The sequence below is a fragment of the Rhamphochromis longiceps genome, linkage group LG5 (assembly GCF_057381845.1).
Source record: "Rhamphochromis longiceps isolate RC_006_pf linkage group LG5, R_longiceps_female_GT1.1, whole genome shotgun sequence".
NCBI lineage: Eukaryota > Metazoa > Chordata > Actinopteri > Cichliformes > Cichlidae > Rhamphochromis > Rhamphochromis longiceps.
Window position 1 is genome coordinate 18,193,636 of NC_140561.1, and position 18,822 is coordinate 18,212,457.

General features: G+C 40.7%; 1 non-coding gene across 1 annotated transcript; it reads right to left on the minus strand.

Annotated features, from left to right (window-relative positions):
• Positions 1-13,066: 13,066 nt before the first annotated feature.
• On the minus strand, positions 13,067-13,160 carry trnai-uau (transfer RNA isoleucine (anticodon UAU)). Its single transcript has 2 exons — positions 13,123-13,160; positions 13,067-13,102 (listed from the first exon to the last, which is right to left on the minus strand). It is a non-coding gene; the product is annotated as a tRNA-Ile (tRNA).
• Positions 13,161-18,822: the final 5,662 nt, after the last annotated feature.

Sequence of the window (18,822 nt, forward strand, 5' to 3'; positions counted from 1 at the left end):
CGTTGATCATGAATTCCTCTCAGTACCCAAGTACTCTAGAGACAAATGTGAGTCTGTGTGTCTGATAGCTAAAGCTTGATCAAACCTGGGCAAACGGACTAGAACTACAACAGGATGGCTGAAAAACAAAAGAATTGACTGTCAGGTTAAAGTTCCCAGATCTAAACTCGACTGAACCGATTGCTGTGGTGAGAACTTTAAAGAGCTGTGTGTAAACTTTTTCTCACAAACTTTAATGGACTAAATGCTGTAAAGAGGAGTGGGCCAAAATTCCTCCATGATGACTGCTAAAGTCATACAGAAAATTACTATCTCAAGTTATTGCTGCTAAAGGTGGCTCTAAAGCTATCGAATGATGGGATGTACTTACTTTATTCCATACTACGTCTTTATTTTGACTTGATTTAAAAGGAACAGATGATATTTTTTAATATTTCCTGATATATAAAAAACCCTTAGAACTGAAAGAAAATGTAATTTGTTTTGTCACATGATTTCCTGGGTGTTTGCTGAAAGGACTAATGGTGTCATTCTTCTTGTGAAAACAGTCAGTCTAATAAACCAGAACCATATTACGACTTGATAAGACCAGACTTCAGCTCTTTGGTGATGTCTACATCACCATAATCACAGAGACAAAGTCATATAAAGACATATGCAGCCACGAAAAGGCACAAAGTGAGGGATGACAGAAAAGAAGACGCACAAGATGGGACAACAAGAACGAGTAAGCAGGATAGGCCACAGTGTGCAGGAGAGACAATCAATCAGTCTTCAAGGGCCCGTTGATTAGACATTCTACAGCCTTCTCCATCTTCGTTAGGCTTTAATTAATTCATAATACTGAAACAAATTACCTTTGCATAGATGAAAATTACACCTAAATGTGGTGTGGCAGTTTGGCATTTAGTGATTAAATTATCTCTGGAGATAGCAGGAGTTTGATAGAGCAGTGTTGTCTTGATGGAGTCCTATAACATTATTAAATCTGAAACAATATTCTTATTTCCTATGTGGAGCAATTTGTAACAGAGAGGAAGCGTGATGTGGCGAGGAGAGGAGTCTATACACAGGACGGTCCCTCCAACAACAGAGAATGTATTGAGTCTTTCTACCAACATCTGTTACGTTAAAGCTTGTGGGCTCCAGATAATAAGCAAAACCTTTTGTGTTACTTTTATAAAGTCTTTATGGTATTTGGCCTTTATTCTGCTGTCTGCAACTTTGTGAGACTGAATAGATTGTGGCATATACAGTTTTTTAAATCCACTTTTCATTGAGGAGTGACTTATCACTCAGAAAGGGCAGATAGTGCCCCATCAAACTCAAAATGTGCCTTTATCAAACACCTGCCACTGGCTTTGCTCACCAGACTGCCGGTATGGGGAATTCTCCACAGACAATGAAGTATAATAATAAAAAAATACATACAATAAGAATACTTTTTCATGACAATACAATAATACAGCCTCGCAGTAAGAAAGAAAGCAAGAGAGCTCAGCTTTGAAAAATGATAACACAGCTGAAGAAAAGAATGGCCAGGAACCTTTTCATCTTTTTTTGTAGGTTATAGATTATGGTAAGCAGATACCCGCACAGCTTTATCTTTGTCTGAGCTACTCCGTTGCTACTTGACTTAGAGGCTTAGAAGAAGAAATGCAACAACTCCTGCAGAGTCTCACCTTTGTCCAGATTCGGATGCTATGCGGTGATACTGTGCTTCTAATATAGGTGCAGCAAACAGTGTTACACCTATGCTGCTGAGGTGATATATGTCGCACATTCTCTATTAAAGCTTGGATGCACACAATGATGTATAAGAGTGAAATGATTAGGAGAGACTGACCTGTCAAGAAGTATCGCAGCAACAGTTATTTCCCCCCAAAACACATGTATAATGTGACTAAGTGTGGTCACAGTGATATTAACTAGGGAGGATGCTGGGGAGAATGGACAGGTAAGTAAAACTTCAGACTTAAACATGTGAGACTGCAGCTTGCTACCAATCTGTCACATTATCTCCATCCACTACCACCGTCTTTATTACTTCTTCTTTCTATCTATATTCTCATTAAATCCATACTTAATTTTTACTGTAGCCTGATACAAGTTATTTCAGCGCCACCGACAAATGAAATCGTGTAGCTATTTCTTTTTCGTGTTTAGCTAACGTGGCATATTTTACAGCTACCTTCATGTAAGGTGGTCATATTATCTTCCCTTTTGACAAAATGAAACACCTTTAAGATTTTGGCTCATGCAAATATTAAACTTCTTGTGTCAACATAGTCACATAAGCTCTCTCCATTCTCTCAACCAATGTCATAACTTTATGTAATAATTTAAAGACCTCATAGTTATTTTCCTGATTCCACAGGAGGCAACTCCCAGTCTGGGCTCAGGAGCCATGTCAAAATTTAAGATTAAGTTTAAAGATGTCTTTTTTGGGGATAAAGCTTGTAGTTTGAACTGGATCAGGTGACGCTAGGCTATCACTGAGTTTAGCTGCTAAAGACTACGGTGTGCTGAACGTGACTCCTGATGTGTTTGCGTACCATTACTGCAAATCATTAACTGTGTGTGCTCTGTCCCATAGTTTTGTCCTTGTCTCTCTATAATCTTTTGCTCTTGTCTCACAGTAGATCCCTGCCGATCCCTAGGTAGTGGTTCTGCCCGAGTTCTCTTCCTGTTAAAATGGGTTCTTCCTCCCCACCATTGCAAATGCTTAGAGGGGAACATTCTGGGGATTTTCTCTGTAATATTGTCTTTACATCACTTCTCTTCTCTTCTACCTGTTTATTCGTTTTGGGACTTTTCAGATGGGTAGCTTCTTCCTTCCATTGTTCAACAGTTTTTCTTCATCTACATAGCAACTTTCCACGATCCCCAGTTTTTACAAAATCTTATATTTTATGTCTTAAAAACTCAGCGTTATAACACCTAATCTTCAGATGTGAAAGGGTGTAAAACTTTAGTCTTTCATAAGTATTTTCAAAGTCTTTCTATTTATGTTGGACAGTAACAACAAAATCCTTCCTTTAAAACTCAAAGACTAATTTTTTTTTGCATCAGTGATCATAGAATGATTTTTTTTAACAGTACTTTGTGCCAGATAATCTTGTTTCCTGTAAGTAGAAAAATAAATCAATATAAAGCAAAGGTTAAAGTAAAAAAACAAACAAACAAACAAACAAAAAAAACACTTCACTGAACTCATTAACCTGCTTTTCTTAAGGTGCCAAGCCCTAAACTTAAACAACCAGTGCAGATCATACCAACCTCAAGAGCAGGAATAAGCTGCTCAGATATGTGTGTGTGTGTGTGTGTGTGTGTGTGTGTGTGTGTGTGTGTGTGTGTGTGTGTGTGTGTGTGTGTGTGTGTGTGTGTGTGTGTGTGTGTGAATGTACTATACACGTGTTTGCCTGTGTGCGTGTTTGTTCACAGTGTCTTGTTTGCTCTCTCACTAAAGGCATTGTACAGATAAACCTCCTCTGCAGGTAACAGGAGCCTCCGTGTCAATTATCCTGCCCTGAACCTGCGATCTCCTCTCTTCTCTCCCTCTCTCCTTTCTGCCTCCCATCATCCTCAGCTTCCTAATAGGCCCTCTCTCAGGATGATGAGAGGACATGCTCTCCTCTGATGGCTGCGCAGCACAGCTCACAATGCTCCGTGTCAGGGCAAGATTAAGACAGGGCAGAGGGAAAAACATTCCCATCAGACGTGGAGGGCTCTGTGTGCGCGCACGTGTGTGTGGTTATGTGTGTGTGCGTGCTGACAGGTATTAGAGTATCAGGTATTGTTGGCTTTTCAAAGGGAACATGCCAAACATGGGGGTGAGATACTAATAAACACAGACATGAATACAAGCTTCTTTCCTACAAAGTGAGCATGCACACAGGATGAGCAGAGGAAGCAATGAAATGCAGGAAAGGCGGTGAGAGAGAGAGAGAGAGAGAGACATAGGAAAAGAGAGGGAAGGAGGGAGAGAGATGTATAAACTGTCAACACTGTCACGGAAAATGGCCCTCAAATTAAGCCGAGCGTGTGGTTCTACAAGGGACTCTGGGAAATTGCCTTTTATCGCTTCCCAAACAATGGACCGTCTGACAGCGCTGCGTATGATAACGCACACACATGCGCACACGTCTGACAGTGCTATGCCCAATAACACAGCCAGTCACTATTTACATTATTCCCTCACCAAGCCTCCCTCTCTTGCACCCTCCCTCTGTCTTCTTCAGCGACTTTTACTGTCCTCGGCAGCCGTATGCTTTCATGTGGTTAATATCATGCAAAATAACAGCTTCTTATTTTCCTGCTGCACCCCCCCCCCCCCCCCCCCCCCCCACACCTCCGCATCCCATCTTTAATGGGGGCTAAGCGCTGTAAGCTGGCTGAGCGTGAGGGCCTCTTATACACACACTACTGTGGTTATCTCTCCTCTCTGTTTATCATTGTTATTATTATTAATGTTCTGCTGTAACCGCAGAGCCAAAGATGAGAGCGGAGGAGAGGAGGAAAGGAGAAAGGAATGAAGGCAGGAAGAAGAAGGGACGGGGTGGCGGAGGGTGAAAGCGCTCCTGTGATATGATGCTTGTTAAATAAACTGCTATTTACCACCGTGACAGAGAGATTATTTACAAACACACCGCATTACACCACCCCCGTCCTCGCCTCCAGCTCTCGCGCCCTCCTCCTCTCCTCTGTTCCAGAGTCATCTGTTTGATGCTCCGTGAGGGCCATGCTGGTCGGCGGATTATGACGGGTGACAGTGTAATGAAAAGCTCTTGTGCTGTACTGTATAAGGATGATAGAGGCCTGCAAGATGTTGTTATCAGAAGGGATTTGTAATGCACTGAAGTTGGGGATAATGAGGGAAGTGTTCATCAGAGCTAAAAAGCAATTGTAAACTGTAATCCCATACATGCAGCATTACTATAAAGCGGTTTCTTTATGTACTTCCTTTAATTTCTCAATCAAAATGTGCTGCTCATTTTGCTGTTTACCCGGACATAAAACACAGCGTATCTTTGTCATCTTTAATTGCATGTGGTGGTATAAACAGTCTTCTTTTAAACAAGAAAAAATTGTTAAATTGTCACTGAGGGTTAAACAGCTGAATGGAAAGTTTAGTTTATATAAATGGTTTGGAGGGGTTACTGGTTGTCTTATTGATGTTTATTGTACATTTTTCATTTGTCAATGCAGCTAAATGACAATTTAACACCAGAACTTTGAGGGAAGGTCATTTTGATTCTGTCCTGCAACAACAGCAGCAATGGCAAAGAAGTCATTTCTTGAAGAAGTTAAGTTGTTAAGTTTCATCTGCTGACTCTTTATTGACTTGGACTAGCCCTTTGCAATGTGGACTCTGGACTCTCTTTAGCCTCCAACCAGCGATATATGTTGCCCTGCTCTGCCAGCATCACAGCTACAACCTATTCAGAGCTGCAGCTATTATGCAACTATTATCGAACTACGGTCCCCCATATGTTTATCTGTCAATGACATCAGGCTAGCTATTGCTCATGTTATAGCATGTAAAAAATACATGTTGCTATGCAACCAGGCGGGTGTACATATTGAGTGCAGCACGTTATATTGATTTCTATTGAGGTTTTGCAGATGCATGACCATATTTATGTGACGTTAACCTGCCATTGTGGACCTGTGACAATACGGTGACAAGTAGGATCAAGTGACTAAAGTCCTGCGACTGGTCTACAACCAACCACTAATTGTGATGTAGGTATTCACCCACCAGTTGTACTTGCGGGAAGCTGATGGTAGTCACTGGGAATTGCATGCTAAAGGCCCAGTTATACATAACCCCAAATTGGTCTGCACAGTCTCCCATGGCAACCACCGGTCACTAAAGAAAAAAGTGGTCTTCCCCAACTTGTCAAAAACCTCTATAGAATTGCCTTGGTTGCTAGCATATTGCTACAGTAACAGTTTTAATTTTAAATTTGAAAAAGTTAAAAACTTTTAAACATAGAACTTACAAGCTTTTGTTGTCTTTTCTTTATCATGCATGTGGCCAGAATTATGTTGATGATCAGGGGGAGAGTAGAATTTTGTGAAGGTGTAATTTATAAAGGAGCTGTACGTTGTCTATCATATATTATGCACTTCCAAATCCCAAATCACTACAGTTTCTCAGAGTATTGCATGGTCTGATCTTGGGGTTAATTTTCTGGGATGTCCACTGGTACCTGTTTTGATTGTTACACTTTTGGTGGACTTCAAATTGTCTGCTCAAGTTGATAGATACCAACAGTTGCTTCTTTAAGACCATTGCTGATCTTTTTTCTTTGCCCTAGACTTACAAACTGCAGGTGTATGTTTTTTTATTACCATGAGTGTATAGTTACATTTTAAATTTCATAAATTAGTTTTTTTCTCTCTCCAAAATTCATGTGTACAATATAAGACCATATTAAATGAAATATGCAAACTGTTTATGTGTGTGACTCTTATAAAAAGTCTTATTTATGAATTATACTATGAAGTAGTGAATGTAGTTCAGTTTGTTAGTTTATATAAGAGAAGTCTTTGGAAATATCAGATGCTGCATCTGGATTCGCAGTGAACATTTTCTATATTAATAAATTCATAATAATACTACCTGTTCCCAATAACAGCCACGATTACTATCCTTAAATAACCAGTTTGCTAATACATTTTCCTTGTATATAAGCATAATAATTTCTGGTAGACAGCTTTTTTTAGTTAGATGTTCATCTTTGAAAACTCCACCACAAACAACAGCCTCCTCGCATTCTCTTCAAACTTCTACGATGGTCCTCTACATTCGGGTTTTTAGCGAGAGTGTATGTGTGCGCTGCATGCGTGTGCTTGCCTGTACTTAGAAAGGGAGAGCAAAACAGCTTCAAGGGCCTTTTCTTGACACTGGAGGGGATAAAATGAAGAGACTGAAAGAAAGCGAGCTGAACCAAGTGAAGGGAGGGGTAAAGGGCAGCGTGAAAAAACCCCTGAGTGACTGGATGATGCTGAGAGTTTTATGTTACCTCTTGGGTCAGTTTGGCAAACACAAAAATGAATGCACACTCATACACTCTTATTATTGCTCTAATACACATAAAAGCATTACATATAAACCGAAACACTTACTAGAAGGATATCCCTTCACTCAAAAGAGTTATAAGTGTGTTTGTAATATGAATCCTATGCAAACAGGACTTCTCATAGAGCCAATGGCTTGTAACCTACACCCAATGTGTAACCTAACAAAAGCTAAGATAAAAGGAGAGAAGTCTGATCTACACCTAAACCTCTATAAAGACACACACACAGTCACACACGTACACACACAATAGCTCATTATTCTATGCATGTGTCATCATGGTTTTATGAGCACCATAGTAGTTGTATTCAGGGTATTGAAAGGAAAGCCTGAAGCAGCCTGGTGTACACTTCTTTACACGTCCTCGCTCTCCCTGTTCGTCTTTCCCTCCCTCCCTCTTCTGAGTCCATTAAAGGACCTGCAAGTTTATCAAACTTAATGTAGCGTTAGCATATACAGCTTTTGGCTGTACCACACTCTTTTCTTCCTATCTCTACCACTCACTGTGCATAAACCTCACTAATACTATCTCTTCCATTCACAGTGGATGGGCCCCGCTAACGATGCTAATTAGCAAGCGAACACAATGCACGCTTCATCTCCCCTCCCACCTGTCAGAAGTACATGCGGTGCAGCCTCAAAAACCAGAGAAAATCGCTTCCCTTCTCGTCTCTCCTCCTCCTCCTCACTACCGTCACTCTTTTGCGTTTGCTTCGTTTCATGTTTTGTTTGGCTTTGCTATGAAAACTCCAGTAGAAACTTTGCTACCTGTATCTGTGTGTGTGTGTGTGTGTGTGTGTGTGTGTGTGTGTGTGTGTGTGTGTGTGTGTGTGTGTGTGCGCGCGTGTGTGTGTGTGTGCTCCCTTTAGTGGATTTTTTTTTTCATAGGGAAATGGCCTGTAGAGACTAGAGAAGAGAAACATGACCACAAATGAGGATAAAACAAGTACACAGCAAACACAGGAAGGTATGAAACGATCTGCTACTGTTTACAGTTATAACCTCTGTTCTCTGCCTGATGTGGGGTGTTGAGAGTGGAAGGCAAGATTTACTGTAAAAGAGAAAAATGAATGGAATGATCAGGAAACCAATGGTGGAGTCAGCTGGCCACCTAAACCCTACACCAGACCCCTGTAACCATCTTTATTCCTCTGTCCACACCTTGAGGGCATTCCTCAGTTCACCTCTCAGATGAAAAGAGTGAATGTAGCCTTTCTGATGCTAAATAGAGTGGTGTGTTTCTGCTCCCCGGAGGATGCAGAATACTGTTTCATCAATTCAGTCAGCTGCCCACACATGCAAGTGCTTGTTGAGTGTATGTGCGTGGGCTAATGTGTGTGTGTGTGTGTGTGTGTGTGTGTGTGTGTGTGTGTGTGTGTGTGTTTGATAGAAAGAGAGAGAGAGAACAGAACATAATGTGTAAGTGGTAGTTAGAATGCTACAGCAAAAGCTGCTCTCTAAAATGGTACTCATATTCTGAAGGGCCGACAGGGTTTTAGTGGCGCTTGCTAACGAGGCATTCATACTGATCCATTACAGAGTGCCACACACACACACACACACACACACACACACACACACACACACACACACACACACACACACACACACACACACACAGTCATGTGCCCAGGACATTCCATTCATTTCTTGGAGACTTACTTTAATCATAACACCTATTTACTTTACCCTTTACTTTTACACTAACACTCACCCTTAAAAGTGTTTTATGTTATAGGGACTTATTGTTTTCAAAGGAGCTTGCAAAGAAAAGCGTCTGGACTTCTTTAAGTTACTTGAAGACGTTTCACCTCTCATCCGAGAAGCTTCTTCAGTTCTAAGGTCAAATGGTGGAGAGTCCCAGATAAACCTAGTGGGAGTGACCCCCCACAGAGGGACAAAAGGACCCCCTGATGATCCTCTAATCGCCTGAGCCAAGGTGTGAAACTGGGTGTGGGTCCCTATCAGCCAGAGTTTGGGACTCTCCACCATTTGACCTTAGAACTGAAGAAGCTTCTCGGATGAGAGGTGACGTTTTTCTTTGCAAGCTCCTTTGACTACGATGACCTGGATGACTGAGAACCTTCACAGACGGACTTATTGTTTCTATAAGGTAAACACACTCTGAGATGCGACAAAGCAGATTCATGTCCCTACAACACAATTAATGCCTGAATTTGTGTACCTGTGGCAGTGGTTTTCTTCATCTTGCAAACAAGCATTAAATTGTTTTTACTTGTGTGAGATATTGTTGGGACACAAGGACCACTGCGATCTCGGGATGCTATTCTTATCCTGAAATGATGAATAATTGTCAACTGACAGTTTGGATTTCAAGAACAATATACCAAAATGAAAAGACAAACAGCTTGGTAACAAGAAATGGAATATGAATGATATGCCAAGTCATTTTACATGGTTTTGCTGCATATTTTGCTTTTTGTGTCATTTCTCTCAAACTGTGATACAGCTACTTAGTCCATGCATGTTGCTGATCAACTGAATTTTACCTCTCATGGTCTGAGACTTATTTAGGTGCCTTTTGGCAAACTCCCTGCAGCTGGTATGTGCCTTTCAGTAAGGATTGGCTTTTGTCTGGCAATTTTTCTCTTCAGAACTGCTTCAGAACTAATTCTTCATGGCACAGATTCAACAAGGTGCTGCTCACATTCTTTTGAGATTTTGGTCCGTATTGTCATGATAGCATCACACAGTTGTTGCCGATTTGTTAGCTGCACATCCCTGATGTGAATTTTTCATTCCACCACATCTCAAAGGTGCTCGGTTGAGTTGAGGTCTCGTGACTGTGGAGGTCATTTCAGGATGTTAAAGAAATCAGAAATGAAACCGTTTGAGCTTTGAGACACGTCACATCATCCTACTGGAAGCAGAAATCAGAAGATGGGCACACTGTGGTCATAGAGATGGACATGGTCAGCAACTGTACTCAGGTCGGCTGTGGTGTTTGGTACTAAGGCCCCACTCCATCATGCAACTGCCACCAGCCCAAAGCACTGATAAAAGGCAGGGTGGCTCCGTGCTTTCATATTGTTTAAATCAAATTCTGACCCTACCATCTGAATTTTCAGCAGAAATTAACATCAGAACAGGCAACACTTTTCTGATCTTCCATTGTCCCATTTTGGTGAGCCCGTGTCAACTGTAGCCCCAATTTTGTGTTTGTAGCAGACGAAAGTGGCAGTCATTACGGTTGTCTGCTTCTGTAGACGGTTTGCTCCAAAGTTTGACATGTTGTGTGTTCAGAGATGCTCTTCTGCATTCCTTGGTTATAATAAGTGGTTATTTGTTATCTTTCTATCAGCTGGAAGCAGCCTGGCTATTTTCCTCAGACTTCTGGGATCAACAAGGTATTTTCCCACAGAGAACTGCCGCCCCCTGAATATTCTCTCTTTTGTGGAGCATTTTCTATAAACCCTAGTGCGAGAAAATCCCAGCTGCGAGAAAATCCCAGCTGATCAACAGTGTCCGTAAAGCACCAACAACACTTAAAGTTATTAAAATTGCCTTTCTTCCCTATTCTAATGCTCAGCAGGGCATACATATGATTGGCTGATAAGATAAAATTTAAAGATGATTTAAAGAACAGTTAAGTGGTATGTCTAATGCAAGAGTGAAAGAAGACTGGTGTGATTATTTTTAATTATGTGTGATGAATAAGGGACAGGTGGACTCCAGATCTCAGAAACAGCTGATATAAAAAGGGGACCAGGGCTTGAGTGGAAATTAACACACCAAAAGAGCTGGTTTTTGGCATTCTCACTGTGGATTACTATGTCCAAATTCATGAAAAAATAAATTCATTTAAAAATGTGTCAGAACATAAGAGCGAAAGCTTCAAAGTGTCTAAAATGTTTTTATAAATTTACTGTATCAAGAATTTTATTTATTAAATTTATCATTAACTGGAAAGCCATTCATTCACAGGATCCTTCTGTTTGATCAGGCTAAAGGATTCTTTAATGTAAATAACTGTTTTTAGGTGTTCAGTGTGGTTTCAGAAGGCTGCTGGCAATCAGTAGAGGATTGAGTACCAGTGTCAGTGAAAGGTATTTGCCTTCCTGATTTCTTTCTTTCCGTTTTAACAAAAAAAAATAAAAAAAATAAAAAAAATTTAAATTCAGTTTTTAAATCATGATTTCATTTATTAAGGGAAAAACGTTGTCCCAACCTACCTGGCTCTATGTGAAAGAGCAATTGCCATCTAAACCCAATACCTGCTTGTGCCACCCTTGGCAGCAAGAACTACTATATAATCAAGCAGTATGACTATAACAATAACTAGGAATGAGTCTTTCACATTGCTGTGGAGGAATTTTGGCCCACTCGTCTTTGCAAAATATTTAAATTCAGCCATATTTTCAAGGGTTTTGAGCATGAATGAACTGCTTGACTAGGCCACTCCAAAACATTCTTTTTATTTTTCTTTTCTTTTTTTAACCATTCAGAGGTGGACTTGATTGTGTATTTTTGGTTACTGTCCTTGATAACCTGCAAGTGTGCTTGTGATGGCCTGAACTTCCCCTTCAGGATTTTTGGTAGAGTGCAGAATTCATGCTTCCATCGATTGTTCGTTCAGGTCCTGAAGCGGGAAAGCAACCACAGAAAATCACATTATCACTGAAAAAGTTTTGGGGGTCGCCAAGATTTTTTATTTTGGCAAATGTGAGCCTTAGGTCAGCAGCGGTTTTTGTGTTGGAACTCTTCCACCGATGCTGTTTTTACCCACTCTCTTTCTTATAGTTCAATAATGAACACTGACTTTAACTAAGACAAACCTAGATGTTGTTCTTGGTTCTTTTGTGACCCCCTGTATGAGCTGTCAATGCTGTTTCATAAGAAAAATCATATTGATGATCTGGAATGTACACAAGTGTGACAGATATAGAAAAAAATTAGACTTTTTCATAACCCTATATGTGACAGAAGGTTGAGATGAAAGTATCTACTACATACACTTTTGCTTTTTGTGCTAACATCCCATGTTAGCTTTTTAATCCGTAACAGGTAATCCATCCAAGTCAAGTCAATAGTACTTTGGTGTTCTGACTCTGACAGAACACCAAATGACACAGCACACTGAAACAGTTATAACTACAGGCAAATATAGCCTGCTTTATCATTTATTTTACTCTGAATGGTATCATGACTTTTAAAATGAACACCATTTAACAATGACGAAAACAACAAACTCAATAGAAAAATGTTTATTCAGGTAATAAATCAAGTGCAAAGCAGGGTAATTTCCTCATTAATCTCTATTAACAGAAATCTACATATGAATTTGCAGAATCTAAAGTAAGTGTGTGATTTTTCATTTCAGGTTTTCCACTTGTTTGTCCAAGTTCTATCAACCAATCACATTTCAGTTTTTCTTTTTCTTCTTTCATTTTTTAAATGCAGGTAAACAGTACGGAAAGAAAAAGAGGGGCAGAATTTGCAAGGAAATCGATTTTGTTTTTCATTGAATTTTATTTGCACTCATCAAGAAGGCTCTGATAACCTGGCTGCACCAAGTGGACCTTTATTTATGTTCATTTAAAACAGCACTGTCAAGAGAACACAGGTGCTCCAGGTGAGGCTTGAACTTACGACCTCAACGTTGCTCTGCAGTGTACTGTCTTATAAGTATCACGTGCTACCCGATTGCGCCCCTGGAACTTGTGCGCAAAGTGTTTAAGTCAAGTCAAGATATCACTACTTTTTTGCCACCAAAGAGTTGCCCTGTGCTGGCTGTTACAGAGATTTCACTGTCTGTAACAGTTTTTAGACCCCAAAACATCGAGAGTAATGAACCTAGCTTCCAGGTTGGAAAAGCTAACACAGAAGTGCTCATGCTTATCACATCACTGCTTTCTTGCAACCACAATGTCAAGAACAGCAGTTCATGCCTAAATGCTTGGTTACAAAGAGCTGGACCACAGTGATTTAAGTTCAGGTGAACCATAAAAAGAATGCCGATGCTCCAGGTGAGGCTTGAACTCACAACCTCAGCATTGCTCTACAATGTACTGTCTTATAAGTACTGCGCGCTTACCGATTGCGCCACTGGAGCTTATGCAGATTATTAGTTAGTCAAGTCAAGACATAATGACTTCTTTTTGCAACCAAAGGAGTTGCTCCGTGCTGGCTGTTAGAGAGATTTCACCACTGGCTTCCGTTTTTAGACCCCAAAACATAGAGAACATCAAGAACACTCCAGGTGAGGCTTGAACTCACAACCATTGCAGAAAAGCCAGTCTTTGTCACATTATTGTTTCTTTTCTTTTTTTGATGACATCAGCAGAAACCGGTTCTGTGATCAAACAGTCAGACAAAACATCGCTTAGCATGTTGAGGACTACATTTCAAAATATACCTCTATATCCAATACCAAATATTTGATGGATGAACATAGAAGATATGTTCCATAGTGCAAAGAAAAGCCAAGTTACTGTATATGTACACTATATGTAAAATAGCTTAGTCCAGTTATGGCTTCCTTACCTATTACTAGATACAGTAACTAACAATCGGGCTGTGTCATCCTTGAGTGCAAAACCCAATGCAGGAGATAAACCTGTGTATTATTACCAAGGACTAAAATTGCAGTCATTTTACCTAATATGTACACAAAAATATTCAAAGAACATTCTCATGTCACAACAACTTTCAGAGGGGACAATGAGACCAGTCGATTTGTGTGGTTCTAAATGCAGTGCTGCAAAATTGTTTCATTCCTTTCTTTACAAGGTCAAGTGCTTTGAGTACAAACAATGGCTTCGGCCTCACAGAAAACTCATAAAGTAGCGCCGCGCACAGATTCTCCCTCTATGTGCTTCGTGTATGTGTATGTGTGTGAGAGAGAGTGGTCTTTGTGTCTGCATCTTTGTGTCTCTCTCTATCCTGTTAAGACATTGATTTTGCCTCATGACGGGCAGAAGGCTCTAAAAAGGAACAAAGATGGAAAGATGAATGACCGTTGTCCTCAAGAGGGATGCTTGTTTTCTCGTCTCTCTTTGATGAGGTCACAGACAAGACTCTGGGCCACAGGTCATGGAGCCACATAGATTGACATCAAAAAACATACAAAAAATTCACTTTACTCTGTTCAATAGGTCCCCAGCTGCAGGTTTCTATAAATTGTTGTCACTTACCATATCAGCCTTCATAGAAACTGTTATCTACACAAAACTTCTCTAAAACATATGCACATGTATATACAGTGGGGCAAAAAAGTATTTAGTCAGCCACCAAAGGTTATGTTACAAAGTATTGAGTTGTATTTTTGTTATTGACCAAATACTTATTTTCCACCCTGATTTACGAATAAATTCTTTACAAATCCTACCATGTGGATTCATGGATTTTTTTTTCACATTCTGTCTCTCACAGTTGAAGTGTACCTCTGGTGCAAATTACTGACCTCTGTCATCATTTTAGGTGGGGGAACTTGCACAACCGGTGGCTGACTAAATACTTTTTTGCCCCACTGTATACTGTAGAGAAAGGAAAGCACACACAAGCCATGCCTCTGATTGTATGCTTTGATATGAATGCTTTTGCTTGTATGACTGCATGAAAGGCCCAACAACCACCTGGATTCTGCACTCGTAACTTTCCGATAGTTGACTGTGGAAGTCACTCTGTCAGAGCTTTTGTCTGTTTTACCTCTGCTAGCCAGTAAACAGCAGTTGAACAACAGTTCAGATGTTGTTGTTTTTTTCCAGGCACTGACTTTAAATAGGTTGAGGTATCTTTTGTGATTGTCTCACAAGATGATCACAGTAGAAGGTTACCATTATATTATGTGGCAAGGAGAGAGCCATGTTTGAGTTGAGATAACACTGCCCTGTAAGCACAGCACATAGTGTACCACATTAGAGTGTATTGTACTAATAGAAGTATCAGAGCTCAGACACAGTGCCACTGTATGCATGGACAAACCCAGAAGTAGGTTATTGGGGAATAAAAGCTGGCATTGAGATCATTTCCAGCTCAGTTTCAACTCATGTCCTGTCTGGCTGTGCCTGTTGTTGTTGTGCACTGTATAACCTAGAAATCCCCATATATCACTGTGTGCACATGTGTTTGTGTGTATCTAGAGGCCAAAGGTCATTGAGTGAGGGGCCGGGGAATGCTCATGGAGCACACAACCAAATTCCAGCCAAACAAAGCTGTATTTGTACATTCTACAAAATGAAGGCTTCGGGACACCCTGATAGGTGAAAACGCTGACCTCTGTCTGGATGACTTCAGATGGATGATCTTCTCTTTTTCTCTACTGCGTTTTTTACTTATGACATATGTCTTGGCACACTTTTGTTTCAAAATTAAATCAGTTCTTGTCTCTTTTTTTCCTTCTTTTTCTCTTCTTCTTTTAGGTGTTTGCTTATAGCAACGCTTTTAGTGTTTTTAGTCAGGCGTTTATGAGGTGAGACGCTGCATATGTGTGCATGTGTGTATAGTGTCTTTGTGTGTGAAGTGTTTGGGTGCATATGTGTGTGTGGCCCAGCTACGGTGCCTTGCTGTGGAACGCAGAGGTCAAGAGGAGCTGACCTCCCTTGAAGCCTTAATATGGTGCAAAGGGGGAGGGGAGAGGTGAGAGCACTGGACACGCTAAACAAGCAAACGCATACACCTTAAAACAATATCTCCACTTTTTTTTAAACTTTGGATCTTATTTCTGTGGTTTATGCCAGCGTCAGTACAAGGTTACTGCGAGCACAGCAGTAAGAAGTGTTTCCCACGCTTTATCCAAAACCTCTGTTCTGGAAATTCACTTCATAAAGTGATTAGCCATTCTGTCCATCTGGGCGTCATCATCTTCACTCGTAGCATCCCAATTAGTTTTTGGATAATGGCATCATAATCGGGGAATTTTACATCTGTCTGATGAAACATTTTGCTTGCAGCTGCTAACTTCATCTTTAAAGCATTTCGGAGAGTGCTCACTACTTTTCAGTTGGCATTAAAATCGGGAACACAAATTACAACAAAAGGCAAAGCTCGAGCTGTTGAAATGAAACTCTCCATGCTTGCAAAAGTATGTGCAGCATAAAAGACACAAACACATGCACACTTTCATACCTGCTCTCCCTTCCTTTCTCTGTTACTGAATGCTTTAATTCTCTTGGCCTTACTTTTCTTCTGCTGCGCCCCTACACTCATCTTTTAGACTAAACAAACGGAACTTGGCTGGGAAAGGCTCTGGTTCCAGATGCTGTCTCTTTCTCACTCCCTCATCCCTCACTACCCACCACCACCCCCACCCCTACTCCTCTTTGCTGACCTTTGCCCCACCACCCTCCCACCCTCTCTGTCACAGGGAGACCATGAGTGCAGCAACACCTCTCCCCTTTCTCATTCAATAACACTCATTCAATTCCCTCCACACCATGAAAGTTGAGAGATGCTCTTCTTCTCCCTTCAATACACTCTTCTCTTTTAGGGGCTGGTCGTTGCTTAACTGCAGCACAATTTTGATAACTTAGTTGTCCTTATGAAACCACTGGAAAAGAAAGAAGGACACTGAACGTGAGAATATTCCAGCTAAGAGTAATCAGTCTGTCACAACTGTTTTGTCCTCCTGTCTTCCATCAAACACTATTAAGTATTTTGGTCAGTATTATAAAAAATTGCATATAGTAGTGCAAATCATTACAGGTCACAAGGGACCCGGCTATTTTAGCTATTTTGGTTCATTTGCTGTATTTGACTATAAATAAGCAGGTGTAGTGAATAATAATTTCATCATGTTTCCCAACGTATCTCACACATAAAGAACAGAGTACAGAGTAACAGTGCTTGTTTCCAATGTGTGTAGGCAGGGCAGAGCACTGGGACATGTCTTGGTGGCATGTCTAGAGTGCTTAGGAACAGGTGCACAAAGGTGTGCGTTCGCAACATCTACCTGCTTTACTAAAGACAACATTCAGACTCGTCATCCAGTAAGATGTAGTGTCAGAAGAAAACAAAGAGTGGAGCAGGTGGTAAAGTAGAACAACAACCTCTTTGCGACTAGGAATTATTGGAATTGAATTCGTTTGCATTCTGCAACTGATTGCAAGGAGCTGCAGCAACCCACTAGTCGGCAGCAGGTTGAGTACACCACCCTCAACCTCTGGTTGACCACTTTTGATTACTAGGCACTGCACAGGTGGGAGGCAACCTGTCTCCAAACAATGGCGGTCACACTTGGAGTGATTGCAATCACTGTAAGACAGACTAAGGAAGGTGCAGTGGTCTCCAACCACTGGTGTGTGTGACTGTGGCATTAGTCTTTTTACATTGTTTTAGTGAAAGCATGAAAACACTAGGTGGATGCCTATTTATAAACAAACCATTTAAAGATTTGAGCTAATCCTTTTTGCAGGTGAACCTATAGCTATGGTCAGTCTTGAAAATTAGGCTTTTTGGTCACTCCAAAATGTTTGATCATCTGGATATATTTCATTCTAAAAACTTGTCTGGGACAGATTACAGTAAAACACAGGGTTAACCCATAAAACTAGCAATCTGGTGATTTGTGTGTACAAAGTGGCCTGGGATTTTCTGGCTAGAATTACTGCTACAGTTGTTTGTGTATGTAGTACCATTGATTAGAGTTACATCATAAGAGGCTGTTGTCAGCACAGTTAAGATGGTGGACTATGAAGTCATGGTGAACACGTTTCCAAATCAACATATATCTCCTGCTGTCTTCAAATTATTTTTCATGCAAAGTTGCCATAGACAACAGACAAAATCACTGACAAAATCAGAAGTGACTTATTTAATCCTTAGTGCTGCAGAATGACATTGTACAGGAAACAGTTTGTGCTCGGTGCTCTTTGTACTTGATACGACACAGATGCACAAAGCAAATTTCAAGGCCAATAAATAAACAAACATTACATAACAAGCAAGTCACTGTAGAAAATAATGTAAAGAGCAATTCTTTGAATGTCAAATACTGAGAAACAGACGTGTGCTATGATAACCTCAGCTGATCCTTTTGGTTCAAGCACAAATGTACTGTACTTTGCACACAAATGCAGGACAAACTTTCTTCTTTGACTATGAGCTGAGGTTTTTCAAACAGGGGTGGCCCCACCGCAGGACAGAAAGAGATACATGCATACAGACTGACAGACGGAGAGAACTTTTTAAACCTTGTGGTTATATTTCCCTGGAGCCTACCCCAACTTTACAACTCCATTAACTGCTCCAGTGCAGATTTTAGGCTGCTTCGGCCCAGATTTGTTCAGAAATAAATCAGAAATAGAGGAAAGGTAAGTCCAAAATGTGGGTCCCCGAGCACATTTTGGTATAATTTCTTCTACCGACCAAGGGGACAGAGCTAAATATTAGTACAACTGCATCTCCCACTACACACAGCCTAAAGAGGGCCCACCAAAAGACCAAAGACCGCCCGTCTGACCTTTCTCATTTAGGAACTAAACTTCTTCCTCCTTCCCCGCTCCTTGAATTTAGCAGCACCAACAGTGTGTGTGTGTGTGTGGTTTCCGCATGTTCTGTGCATGTGTGTGTGCGTTCATGGAGAGATCTCCAGTGATTCCCTGAACCCCGCAGCCAGTTTCATTTCAGCGCTTTTCTAAACATCACCTCTCAAAGCTCATTCCCAAATAAAAGACAACATGGAAAGAAAAACAGGACAGCAGCAGAAAAAGGAGGAAATGTTATTTAAAAGGTACCAGACCGCAGCATTTTCCACTGATATTATTACTCCTTGCCCA